The 12,509-nt window shown below is 32.4% G+C and overlaps 1 protein-coding gene across 5 annotated transcripts in view; it reads right to left on the reverse strand.

Moving 5' to 3' along the window:
* Window positions 1–12,509, reverse strand: part of LOC128189501 (thrombospondin type-1 domain-containing protein 7A-like) — an 84,465-nt gene that overhangs the window by 68,747 nt on the left and 3,209 nt on the right. For 3 of the 5 annotated variants that reach the window (XM_052861202.1, XM_052861139.1, XM_052861186.1), the window contains one exon: window positions 1,703–1,765. The gene's annotated coding sequence lies outside the window, so the exon portion shown is untranslated. Of the gene's footprint in view, window positions 1–1,003; window positions 1,025–1,698; window positions 1,766–12,509 lie in introns of those variants that run through there. The other 2 variants (XM_052861146.1, XM_052861154.1) reach the window with 2 other exon arrangements.

The raw sequence follows: 12,509 nt of genomic DNA on the forward strand, positions 1-12,509 counted from the left end.
ATAATGGAAAAAGCAGGTTCCTGAGAACATTTAATAGTCAAAATAGCATAGTGCGCTCAAATACTGAGGGCTGAAAAAAAAAGAATATTGGAGGCCTAATCGAGCACTGTGCCTTGCGGCAAAAAGCTTGATGCAACTAGTGATGATAGTGAAACTGCTCTGAATTGTCAACAGAGAGTCAACATGGTGCACTGCTAATGAAAAGTTCGACTTTGCTCCATCAGATAACACTGAAACTACTTACATGACTCAACTGATTAAAGTAAAAACATTTCGCAAATGAAAAAAAAAATTAAGCTAAATTCTATCAGGAGACAATAGCTCCAATCACTAGAGGGTGATTGCTTTGATACGTCCATCGTTCCACAATTGGAATCACTAAAATGCTCCACAACGAACAAACCAGTTTTCCCCCTATGGAAGTCTCTTGTGGTTGAGAGTCACAATTATCTTACAAGTCCCATCTAATCCATTATATTTTCCATACAACTCCAACACTTTATTGGGTTAGCTGGAAATTGAACGCTAAATGTTTTTAGGAAAGTTTTAATCTTTAAGAGATAAAACTTTGCCTTCGTTTAAGTGGTATCGGTACAAAATGATTATGATGAATCAAATGTCCATAGAAATTCAACATCGTTCGTTAACTTGACAATTACAAAACATTCAGGAAGAGAGCAGTATGAAGTACATAAAATGCTTTTAAAATATGTCAATATCCACTTAAAGACAATTGAGCTTCTGAAAATTACTCCGCAGAAAGAACGCTATAATGCTAAAGTTTCTTTGCATGTTGTGTGCATGTCAGAATACTCCCATATTTGAGAGATTTCTGTCTCTGAGAAATTTCTAATTAAAACTGTTTCGTCTATGAATTATAAAAAAAGAAGCCAATCCTGTAAAGTACAGAAAAATGTTTCAATAATTCATAGCTGTCTCCTCAATCATAAACCAAAATAACAGTTTCCCTATAAAAGAGAGCAACATTTTAAAATGTGAATACCTTTTTAGACGTTTGCACAGTCTGCTTTCATAATGGCCAGAATTTCCCTGTAACACATGTGTAACATACTACCACAGTCCCGTATTTAACAACTTGATTTTTCATCAATGAATGACAACTGCTGAGTCATTGAGGCGTATTAAAAGTCAGTCATACAGGCAAAAAAGTGCATCTGCTGAGTCTAGTATACACTATACAGACAGATCATGTTTATACTAATGCCTAAATAATGTTTTCTATAAAATTATTTTCAACCCCCCCCCCCCTCCCCATCTTTTAAATTTAAAAATCCATATTGAACTATACCCCTTTTAGTTTTGTCACAAAATCACATGTGAAAAATGAAATGGATCTTTATCTGGGGAGCGAAAGTGCTGAATTTTTCATTAGCTGCATTTTCATATGAATGTCTAAAGAGAGATTTGTTCAGCAGTATAAAAACTACAGGCTGTATCAGAGACAATTAAGATTCTTATCTCAGTTATTTTAATGGTCAATTGAAAACCATAAAAAAAGCTCCCAAGTTAGCATACCCCAGTCCCTGTAATAATATTGAGCATAAAAAGCCCCCAATACTCTTGGAGCACTGTCTTACATTTCAGAAAACATTGGGATAGTGTTTCTAGTTGGATACCTCTGGTACTTATAAATTCATGAGTATATAGATTTCAGGTAATAAAGAGTTTAATAGTTACCTACATGTGACTCAATCATCCCACTGCGATCGCTAAAATCTCAGCTGGTGTTTCGGAAGCGCAAAATCTATAACAGAGAAAGAAAAGACTATATGTTGTGAGCCATGCACAAAAATCAAATGGGACAGCTGAGGAACCTATTGAAATACTGTCAAACAAATTAAATTCTCTGTCAGTTCGATTGATTCAAGGAACCGACCAAACAATATTTGTTGTTAGCTGTTAAAGCTTCCACTGCAAATGAAAATTCTTATAACGTGAATTTTTAATGAAGAAATTTTATAAGTTGCACAAGGTCATTGTACCATATCAGTTTTTGTTTTCTTTCAATATTTTGCACAAACCAGGAGTCTGTTGATAACAGAGGAGGGAAGGAATCCTCCCCGCTACCCCAGAAATTATTATTAAAGAATAAAAAAAGTCCTTCTGCACTGATACACAGTGAATGACCCTGATTTATGACACAAGCCAGACGTGAGTTGTCTGTATTTGAGCTTGTATAGACAAAGGTACACCAGCTGCCGAATTCTGGAGATCTATACAATATGACATGAGGGGCTTCACTTACAAAACAAATGTAGGATGAAGAATGCCTCAAAAACAAATGAATGCTCAAATTGTCTTATACAAACACATAAATAGGATTCCTCATACAATGTGTCAATCTTTACACAGAATAATTTACAACTTCCCTGACTTGTAAATCCCATAAAAAATACCTGTTGAAGAGGCTGCAAAAATGAGCTCATTCATTCTACAAAGTGTGTTTCCAGAAATAAAGATGTGAAAACTTATTGCAGTTTCTCGTTTACCCCAATACAAACTCTAGGAGTATATAATTTTTTTTAAAGAATATTTATTTTTAGTACCAAACTCTCGTATTCTGATAATTTTGATTGGCCTTATTAATACCATTCAAATACAGGGCAATCTGTTCCTTCAGGGATCTTGATTTTCAACAACTCACAGGGGCTAAAAAAAAGGGGACCCTATTCCAATTTCAATATTTAGGTACCTTTTTGCCTAAATGAATGTTATTATCTCTCTTCTTTCTCTGTAATATTTTATTAAATTTTAAAAAAAACCCACCATAAATTAAACTATGAGGAGTTTTAATTTATATGAATTTTTCAAACATTCCATGGTTTTTCCATTATACCAGTTGACAGCCAAGGCCGATTCAGACCAAAACAATATTAGAGAGACCTGACTTTGTGTCAATATAAACCATTACATGTAACATATGGAGAACAAAAATACAATTTTATATTCACCCTTTTGAACTTCCCTCAACTTTTCCTAAAATATCGATAACTACATCTAATTTTTATTTAAAGTTCATTACAAGTGCAAGAGCTATTCTTGGCAGGTTTTTTGGGGGTTTTTCAATTGATTTAGCATTATACTGACTGCTAGCCAATCAATTGATTGAACATTATACTGACTGCTAGCCAATCAATTGATTGAACATTATACTGACTGCTAGCCAATCAATTGATTGAACATTATACTGACTGCTAGCCAATCAATTGATTGAACATTATACTGATTGCTAGCCAATAATTGATAAAATCTGTATTACATAAAAAGGTGCTAATTCACATTTAAAAGCAAGGACATACACAAAGAGGCTAAAATATGTTCCTTCTCATTCAAACTAGCTAAAATGTCCATAACTTGTCCTCTCAACTATGCTAAAGTAATGAGAATCTGTTCCTTCTTACATGTATGTAAACAGTTATCCATAGATAATTCTAACTAATGTTTAAAAATATGACAATTAGCAAACCATATTTCAAGAAAGAAACTTTACTTTATGAACTTGGAACATTAAAAAAAATATTTAAATAACAGGGTATATGTTGTAGAAAATAAATCATCTTGGTGCTTTTGATATTTAAAAATTATCAGATTTAATTTTTGGTATATGTGAAAAATGAAATCACCAAATGGTAAAAAAAAAGGCCAGTCATTTTCTCTTTGAAATAATATGCTAAAAAAAATAAATAAAAGATACATGGTACAACTAAATACCTAGGCATCGTTGCAATCACAAAGCAAATGGATTACTAGGTGTCTCCATACTGTTAATTGATGATCTAAGTAACTCCCTGTACAAATAAACAGCCCCCATGATTCATGTACCAGTATTGGCAAACTATTTTTGTGTAAAGGTAAATGAGCAGAGGATTATTTTAATGTAACAGATGAACAAAAAATCCTCTCTTTTCTTGATGACAATAAAACACCCCCAAAAAATGTTATCACTAATCAGATGAAGAAAAAATTGCAAACAATTTTCTAGAGCTCAATGTCTTTCCTTGTTCACTCAGACCCTCTGAACTGATATGATATATTTTCCCAAACTGATGAAAACATTGTGCCCTTGGTTTACTGAAGAAACTTTGTAAAATTGATCAAACAGAGAATCTGATGTACCAGTCATCTTGTCATTAATCTATGCTCCACAAATCCAGTTTCTATGTTTACAAAAAGCCCTTAAATATCCCAGACTCCCTCAATCAAACCCCATCACTGACAGACCAAGTTGAGCCAATTGGCCATTATAGACCTGTTGGCAGCTACTGGCCTAGAGTCCCAATCTAACTTTAACATCCTACAGAATGTAAAAAAAAAAACCAACCCAAAAGTCCATAGGGAGAACAAAATCTTGATCAAATGTATGACAAAAATTACTTTTTATCCATTCCGCAAATTTGTAACCATTAGAAATGTGGTAACACGTAACACAAGTCATTTCTCGCCCAAAATAGGACATACTGTCTGAAGCAAGTGCAGTTTCAGCACATAATCAACTGTTCATATTACCCATTATAACATATACTTCTGTATAATCAATTACCCCAGAGATTGTCTAGCTCCCTGCACTGTTTCTCTCAGCCTGTTTTAAGGATTACATCAATTCAGTCAAAAGCTCTAAATCTGCCCACCACAAAGACAAAATGGAGCCTACCCAATACCAGGGGCTTTGAAATGTCTTTTTTCATGTTCTCAACAAAAGAATGTCACAAAAAAGGTCACCATTACCTATTAACACTATGTATAGTACATCATGCAAACCAGTCATTATTTACAACTTGTGGGCAAGTAAAAATATCTGATCATTTGGGTTGAAATTGGTTCATCTCTATTTTTCTTTAACATATAAAATTTTCACCTACGAAACTTTTTTTTATTTAACTGTCACGATATATATCATAACTAAATCATGGGTTATCTGTATAAAAAAAGGAAACTTGAAACATAATTAACATTCATGAATATCAATAAATGCAGTCAATTCCAAATTTGTTAAAAATTTTCATAGGCCAACAATTATTATAGCAACAGAGTTTGATCGTCAATGTCCAAATAAACTGGACACACTGATCATTAAGTAGGAGCAGCCAGGCATTCCGAGAAAAAAAAAGAAAGATATAAAACAAAGATAAGATCTGACCACCTATGATACTGTCAATACATTGACCCAAAAAACTCTCAACAGCTTCATAAAATCCACACAGCCTCAAATTTGTCACTAATTATATGGTCAGTTTACTAAGAGAGTGGTCATTTTGACTGAATGAATGGCCGAGGACCTTTCATCAGTGAGCTTAACATGTATACAATTGACAGCATTTTTAACATATTTGACTAGCACATACAATAAACAGACAGACAGTCCTTGTACTAGCCAAGGACAAACACTAGAAAAGGACTGTTTCTACATTACCTTTTTTTATGGCCAAGGGTAAAATGTTCAACATTCATTTTAATAACAACGATAGTTGAAGTTGCTTGCATTCAATTCATAATTATATCCAGAACCCATAAAAGTAATAAGAAGAGGCAAAGTTTACATTTAGGAGTGCATTTTGCCAACTTGAAGGCATTTAAATCAGCTGGATGGAGTAAAATTTCAACCTTTAGAGATCCTTAAAATTCAACGAGATTTTAGTTGTTCATGCAATGGTGAAATCACTATACAGTGTGAAAAATTCTCAAAAGAGATGTAAATGCTAAATGAATATAAACTTTACTCAATGAATAAGAGCAAAACAAGTTTAGGATTGTGTTACTTTGAATACACTACAGTATCTGTACTTCTTAATTCAGTGCTCTAAGCCTGCATGATTAAAGCGTACACAGTTTTGTCAGCTACAGTCTATTAGTGTACAATGCCATACAACTACTAATAGAAACATTGTCTAGTATTGAGTAAACAATTTGCTTTGAAACTGATTTTTGGAATTAGTTTTTATGGAAAGCTATTGTAGCTTAATGTGCCGGGTTAATTTGCTTATTTGGGTTTACGTTAACAGTACCTTATAATGGCGGATATCAGTACATATTTTGGCTACTAGCTGATTTTTTTTCCGATAAATGAAATTTGATTTTAGGCTATGTGCACATTTTTTTTTTTAAAGACATGTAGTACATGTATATATCAATAGAAAAATAAATTTAAAATTACAAAATATTTATTGAGTTTTTTTATTCAGGCCACTGTGCACTTTCATCATACCAAGCACTGAAGTACATATACTTAACATAATTCAACTACTGTATGCATTGTTATTTTTGTCCCTCTACATCTGTTAACAGTTTTGCTCCGAGTGAAATAATTTCCCAAGACTCAGTTGTTTTTAAAGAGATAACTTTGTCTTAAATTGTTACAACTCACCCATGCAGTCTTAAATTTGCTGACAATGAGGGAAAAAGGGCCAAAAATAAAACAGGGGTGGATATGACAGGTGATTCAAACTGCCAGGTTTGATTAACCTTAAGTTTGTCAGTAAACTCATTTTTCTCCTCAGGAGATTCCAACATTAAAAAACATATAAAACATTCAATACAATTAATACTCAGACTCAATCATCATATAAACAGATATTATCAAAGGTATAACAGTGTGTCTGTTTTTGGCCGATGCTGAAATTATTTGAACACCTGGAGAATTTGCAATGATCACATAATGTCAGCATTAAACGTTGTACAACCACAATATAATAACACATCATGGGCACGGATCAACACCGCAAATACTCAAGGTACCTAATCTCCGATAATAAAATGGTTATTCCTGTCACTCAATTATACACACTGGCATGTTAAATATCCATTATTAACCTAAGTATGGTATACAAAATGAAAAAACCCAGCTTATCTATAGGGTATCTGCTCTGACATCCTAGCCACACGCAATGGTAACTTTATCTAACGAGTTTCCTTACAGCCAGAAATTTGGACAAGGAAATCTGCGACTTTACATAATAGCATAAAAACCTTTACAGGAATTAGCTAAAACATGTACAATGTCAGGAGAAGACTATATTTTTATCATACCCAGAGAGTAGAAATATTCATAAAATGATACTTGTATCTCTTCAATCTATTAAATATCATTTTCTTATTCCCATTGCTATGAAACTGGATGAAAAAACCTATTTACAACTGGTATGTTTTTTTCCCCCGATGAAAGGACTATGTGCGGTATGGCCAAATATCTGCCCCCAATTTTAACCAATTTTTAAATAGTGTCAAATAAAAATCAAATCTTCATAAATCATTGTACCGTGGATGCCTATAACTAAAATCATGATTTTAGTCATCATTGCTTATTCCCTATTTATCTGTGACGTCAACTACATGACCTAATTCCCACAAATTTGTAAACAACTGAAAATATTTACAATTTTGCTTATATTTGGCATTCGGAAGTATAGAGCGCAGGTCTGCTCAAGTAAGATTTAACATATGTTTTTCTTCTGATAAATATACACATTATACTAAAAAATGGTACTTGAGCAAGCCCGCGCTCCATGTTTCCCAGTCGAAAAACCATCGGAAAACACCCATATTTTGCTACAAAACATCAATATATCAAAATTAGGCAATCTTCATGACGTCATTTCTACATTATGACATCACTGTGGTGATAATCTTTTGCACCCTTATTTTAAATTTGATTCTAACTATCTTCCACCTTATTTTTAAAGCTCTTTATAAAACTTTAATTTTGGGGGCAAAAAATGCATAAAACCGCACATATAGTCCTTTAATAGATTCCTCCTTAGTATTTCATTTATTTTCACATAAATATTTTTTTCTGCTTTTTCACATTATTTATTTTGTGACAATTTATCTAAATGTTCCTTCTTCCTATTTACTATTAATCCTCTAATTTTTCCTAATAGTATTGTCTTTTCTTATTACTCTTAAAGATATCTCTTGTTTTCTTATTTTTTTTTACACAATAATTATGATTTTTAATAGCCAACTTCTTTCTTACTCCCAACCTTGTTTTCCTTAAAACCATGGAAACATGTACCGGTACATAGTTACCTGAGATGATTTCAAAACTAGCTCACAGTTCTACTGTGCAATATATGACATACAGCAGATCCCAGAGAAATATATCAAAGACGAACACGCCCTAATTATGGCTAAATGCACTTCAATTACATTGATTCTGCTGTTGGTAGTAGCATTATCCATACAACACCCTATTACTTCATCCTGATCAGAATTAAGCAGTTATATCTCACATTATGGTCTAAAATTCGTCTCGTAATTGCGTAACAACTCAGAGACAACAAAAGAAAGGTTTTATTTCTAACCAAATTACCACTGTTATTACAGATATAAACTAGCGCAATAATTTACCTTATCAAGAAAAATCAGTAAAAGATTCTGCATTTTCAAGGTGCTTCAGTACTCTCACTTTTTCATGCATGGATAGAAATGACAAAAAAAAAAATAAAATAAAGATATGGCATCTGTCATGCTTAGAAGATGTATGACTTGTAACTTGGGTGCCATACCTGATCGGCAGACAAATTAAGCTACAGAAATATCAGCATTTCCTCTCTGCAATTTGCAGAGTGTGCAGAAAGACCTAAATTTCAATGTAAAATTTATCTGCAGCTATTTAATAACAACAATTGAAGATCGAGATTAAAGTTACACTACAATTTATATCCCAGCACATACATGGTTTACTTTGCATTGGACAGTTCTTATTTGGCAGATGACATGCACTGCCACAATGACCTATACGCTAACTTCATTTTGACTGTGTGTATCAGTCAAGTCAACTAGACCATCTTCCAATAATATTTTCCTTTTGTTCTGTGGTTTATCATTTCATAGAACTATTACTTGAGCATCCAAAGGTCTTTGGTTCAAACCTCAAGGGAGGCAGCAGATTTGCAGTCCTAACATCCCTACCCTTTAAAAAACAAACCACACCTTGTCTCCTCACTTGCAGGAGATTAACCTTTACAACAGAATTGTAACCAACAATATTTTAATGTCAAAACAAAATTCTTTCACTTGTATATCAGCAGTAAAAGGGGAAATTTCAGGTTTCAATAGTTTATTCCTGGACATTCAATGTTTTCTCCAATGAGCTATACGGCTTCCTTCACACAGAAATGAAATTTTTATGGAATCATTTGATGATCTGCTTAATAAGTCAAGTAGAAATTTGTAAACTAAAGCATGTAGAATATATCTTTTCACCAAAAAAATAAGAACTACCAGGTACAAGTATATAAGGAACAGAAAAACTCCATAAGTAAGATAAGAATGTATGTTGTCTATTTAAACTTGTATTTCATAAAGAAATGAATATGAATTGTAGGGCAATTCAAAATGCAGAACAATTCATTTGTTTCATATTGCATATCTGGAGCAAGATGATTAAAGAAGTCCCAGTCCAAAAAGATAATTTTTTTGGATGTTTGAAGGAAGGACACAGACTTCCAACAATATTTCTATGGATGGTATGCAACTTGATCCAGTACTGTGTACTTCTTTTACATCCATTATCAAACATCAAATAAGCGTCTGTCTCTCCCCCCTAACCTGTGACTCTTCAGTCTGCCCCGTTATTGTCGCGATGATGTAATGGCATTGTGAATCGGGAAGGGTTCCCATTTTTTAAGGCCCATTTAAGTAATTAATTTTATAATGACTGGTCACATTTACCGAATAGAATCCCATAAATGTCAGGATCTTTTTTTATCTTCATTTGTCTAACTTTGCTCTTAAGATATCGTACGTAACATATATCTTTTTTTTTTTTTTGGTAACATTTATTAAGCATTCCCATTTATGACCTTACTCTATTGGAGTACAGAACAATTGTCTTCTTCCATAAAATATTAGATAAATGAAATGTCCGCTGGAGCTAGTGTCTGAGTGCTTTGGTTTATACATTTTCCTCCCATTTTTCTGTTGAATAACAACTTACAGATTTAACAAGAAGTGATACATAAATATTAGAAACACAAATATAGATGTTAACTTACAAAATTTATCCAATTTGATTGAATTCAACATGAAATAAGTGCTATGTGCTATTTTTTTTAATTACTGGATTAAGATTTTTTCAATAATAAATAGTTTTTGGAACTCCCCTCCCTTCAATTGAATGTCAACTATGCCTATGTCATTGACAATCTTAAAGTTCTGATAAAAATAGTACCTTTTCAAAAAATGTTGGCATATCTATTAGGGCGTAAACCACAAATTATCCTTTAAAATATTCATGATTTCTCCGATTGATTTGTGCTTTGTAAACTAATTTAGTTTGTAAGTTTTACACAAATTTTTAATAGGAAATTACAGTGTCATTCATTAAAAATATACATGTTCATATAAAAAATCAAACTGTTCTTAGAATTTTGTAAGTAGAATATTATGTTTATACACGTATGTATACCTTGAGTATATTTATAACATGATAAAGGGGCAGCGTGGAAAATTTCAGGCAAAGGACAAATTTGTTTTTTGCTATTTTAATATAGAATATTCTGATATTCTGGAAGCTAGCTACAATAAACTTGTGCTTGAAACACTATGGAAACCTTGTGTAAAAACACTTTTCTTTAAAATGAAAAACTATGAAGCAAATTAAACCTTTTACCTCTATCAATCATATTGACCCTAACTGACCTTAGCCTGTAACCTTGACCTTTCACAAACAAATGAGTAGTCCCTATCTTCTGTAGTTCAAAGTTATGGCCAATGTTAATGTTCTTTTAAAAAAGACACAACATTATAATGATCAGAATAATAAAATGTCCCCCCTTTGGGAAAGTAAAATCCACATGAATAAGTTCATCAAATTTTATATTCTGGCTTTAAATGCCATGGGTCTATAACTATAGTATGCATGTACTACTTGTACATGTGTATTGATTTGACAACCTAAGTTCATTTGTTCCCACCATGAATATTTAAATAAGATAATCTAATACATGGCATTTACAAGAGGCATGCTCAAGAAAATAATGTATGGGTGTACAATGCCAAAGTTTATCAGAAGTTCATCATTAAATAAAAACAATGAAATTTAGCCCAATGTGAATCGTTGGTATATTCCGTGGAGGCCCAATAGTGCATGTATATTAATATCACAGCTATGTTCGTCCTTGAAGTTTATATCGTTTAAGTTTCCTTATCATCAAATTGATCTGAGTGATAATTAATAAATTAACTACCATAAAGAAATTCCAATTCAAACCCTCAATGAATCGATCCTTTGGTGACTCGCATGATAAAAGCTTGGCAATCCTCTGTGTATTTCAAAATGCCGATTTAATACACAAACAACCTTAATTTTTAGAATCTTAAAATATATTGCCAATCACATGTGACCATTTTCAATTAACTTTAAGGACAAAATTGCTATTCATTTTTCATTCAAAAAATCTACAATCATAAAAATCATGAACATACATTTGTCTTGAACTTTTAGGTCAACTAGTTGATTTATGACAATTATTTGACAAACTACAATGTAATGATTTTTGTAATACATGTAGTATAAAAAAAAGATGAATGATGGCTTCCAAATTACCACATTTTTCAAGCTTATTTTTGAAAAATGAGTATATTACATAAATAATGGAATACATACTCAAAACTGGCTCTCTCGACTTAATTTTTCTGATTTATCGGGCATTCTGACAAGTGTAATTGCCTCTTTATGAGAAATTTTTCACGTCAAAGTCTGTACCACACATTGCCTTTGTTTTAAGTTAATGCCTTACATAGCTTTGTCTTTGTTCTTACAAGAAGAAGATTAAGTGTCACTTAAAAGAGACACATACAAGCAAAGAAGATACCTACATGGCAATAATTAACATTCTAAATGTATCTTTAAAAATTCATCATTATAGAAAGAAATATATGGGGGTTTTTTCATATCTTCAAATAATAGCGGTAAAAATATTAAAAGAAATAGTTATGGGACTTCCAAAGTTCAACTGTGCAGTTGATTTTTTTCTGCTAGCTTTGTATAATAATGTGGCAAAATGTTATGAAAAAAGATATCTTGTAATACAATTTTATCTGAAGAATTTCATTGACATAAATTGCCTGTTTGCATGCTCTTCCAATTTTTTATGATCTTTTTCTCACTACGATAAACCTACAAGTCAATGGATTGGTACAGTAATTCTAGACCGTAAAAACTCAAGAAACCAATGTACAAACATAAAATATTGTTTTATGCCATGTCATGAAATTCATCGGTGTGGAAAAGATGCGTAAACTTTGAACACATAACACCACGTACAGAACAATCAAATGAGCTTATATTGCATACCAAGGGGAAACTTTGTCATCGAGTAGGCAACGAACAAAACAGAGGGCAGGCTGATCCTATGCCTCGAAACAATGAAAATGGGCGGATAAAAACAATTAACATCCCTATGTAGTTTATCCAGAGCTCTGGAGCTCAGATACCATTGTTGAGCATAAAGCGATTTAATAGGCTAATAAAATCATATCTTGCCTGA

The sequence above is a fragment of the Crassostrea angulata genome, chromosome 1 (genome assembly GCF_025612915.1).
Source record: "Crassostrea angulata isolate pt1a10 chromosome 1, ASM2561291v2, whole genome shotgun sequence".
NCBI lineage: Eukaryota > Metazoa > Mollusca > Bivalvia > Ostreida > Ostreidae > Magallana > Magallana angulata.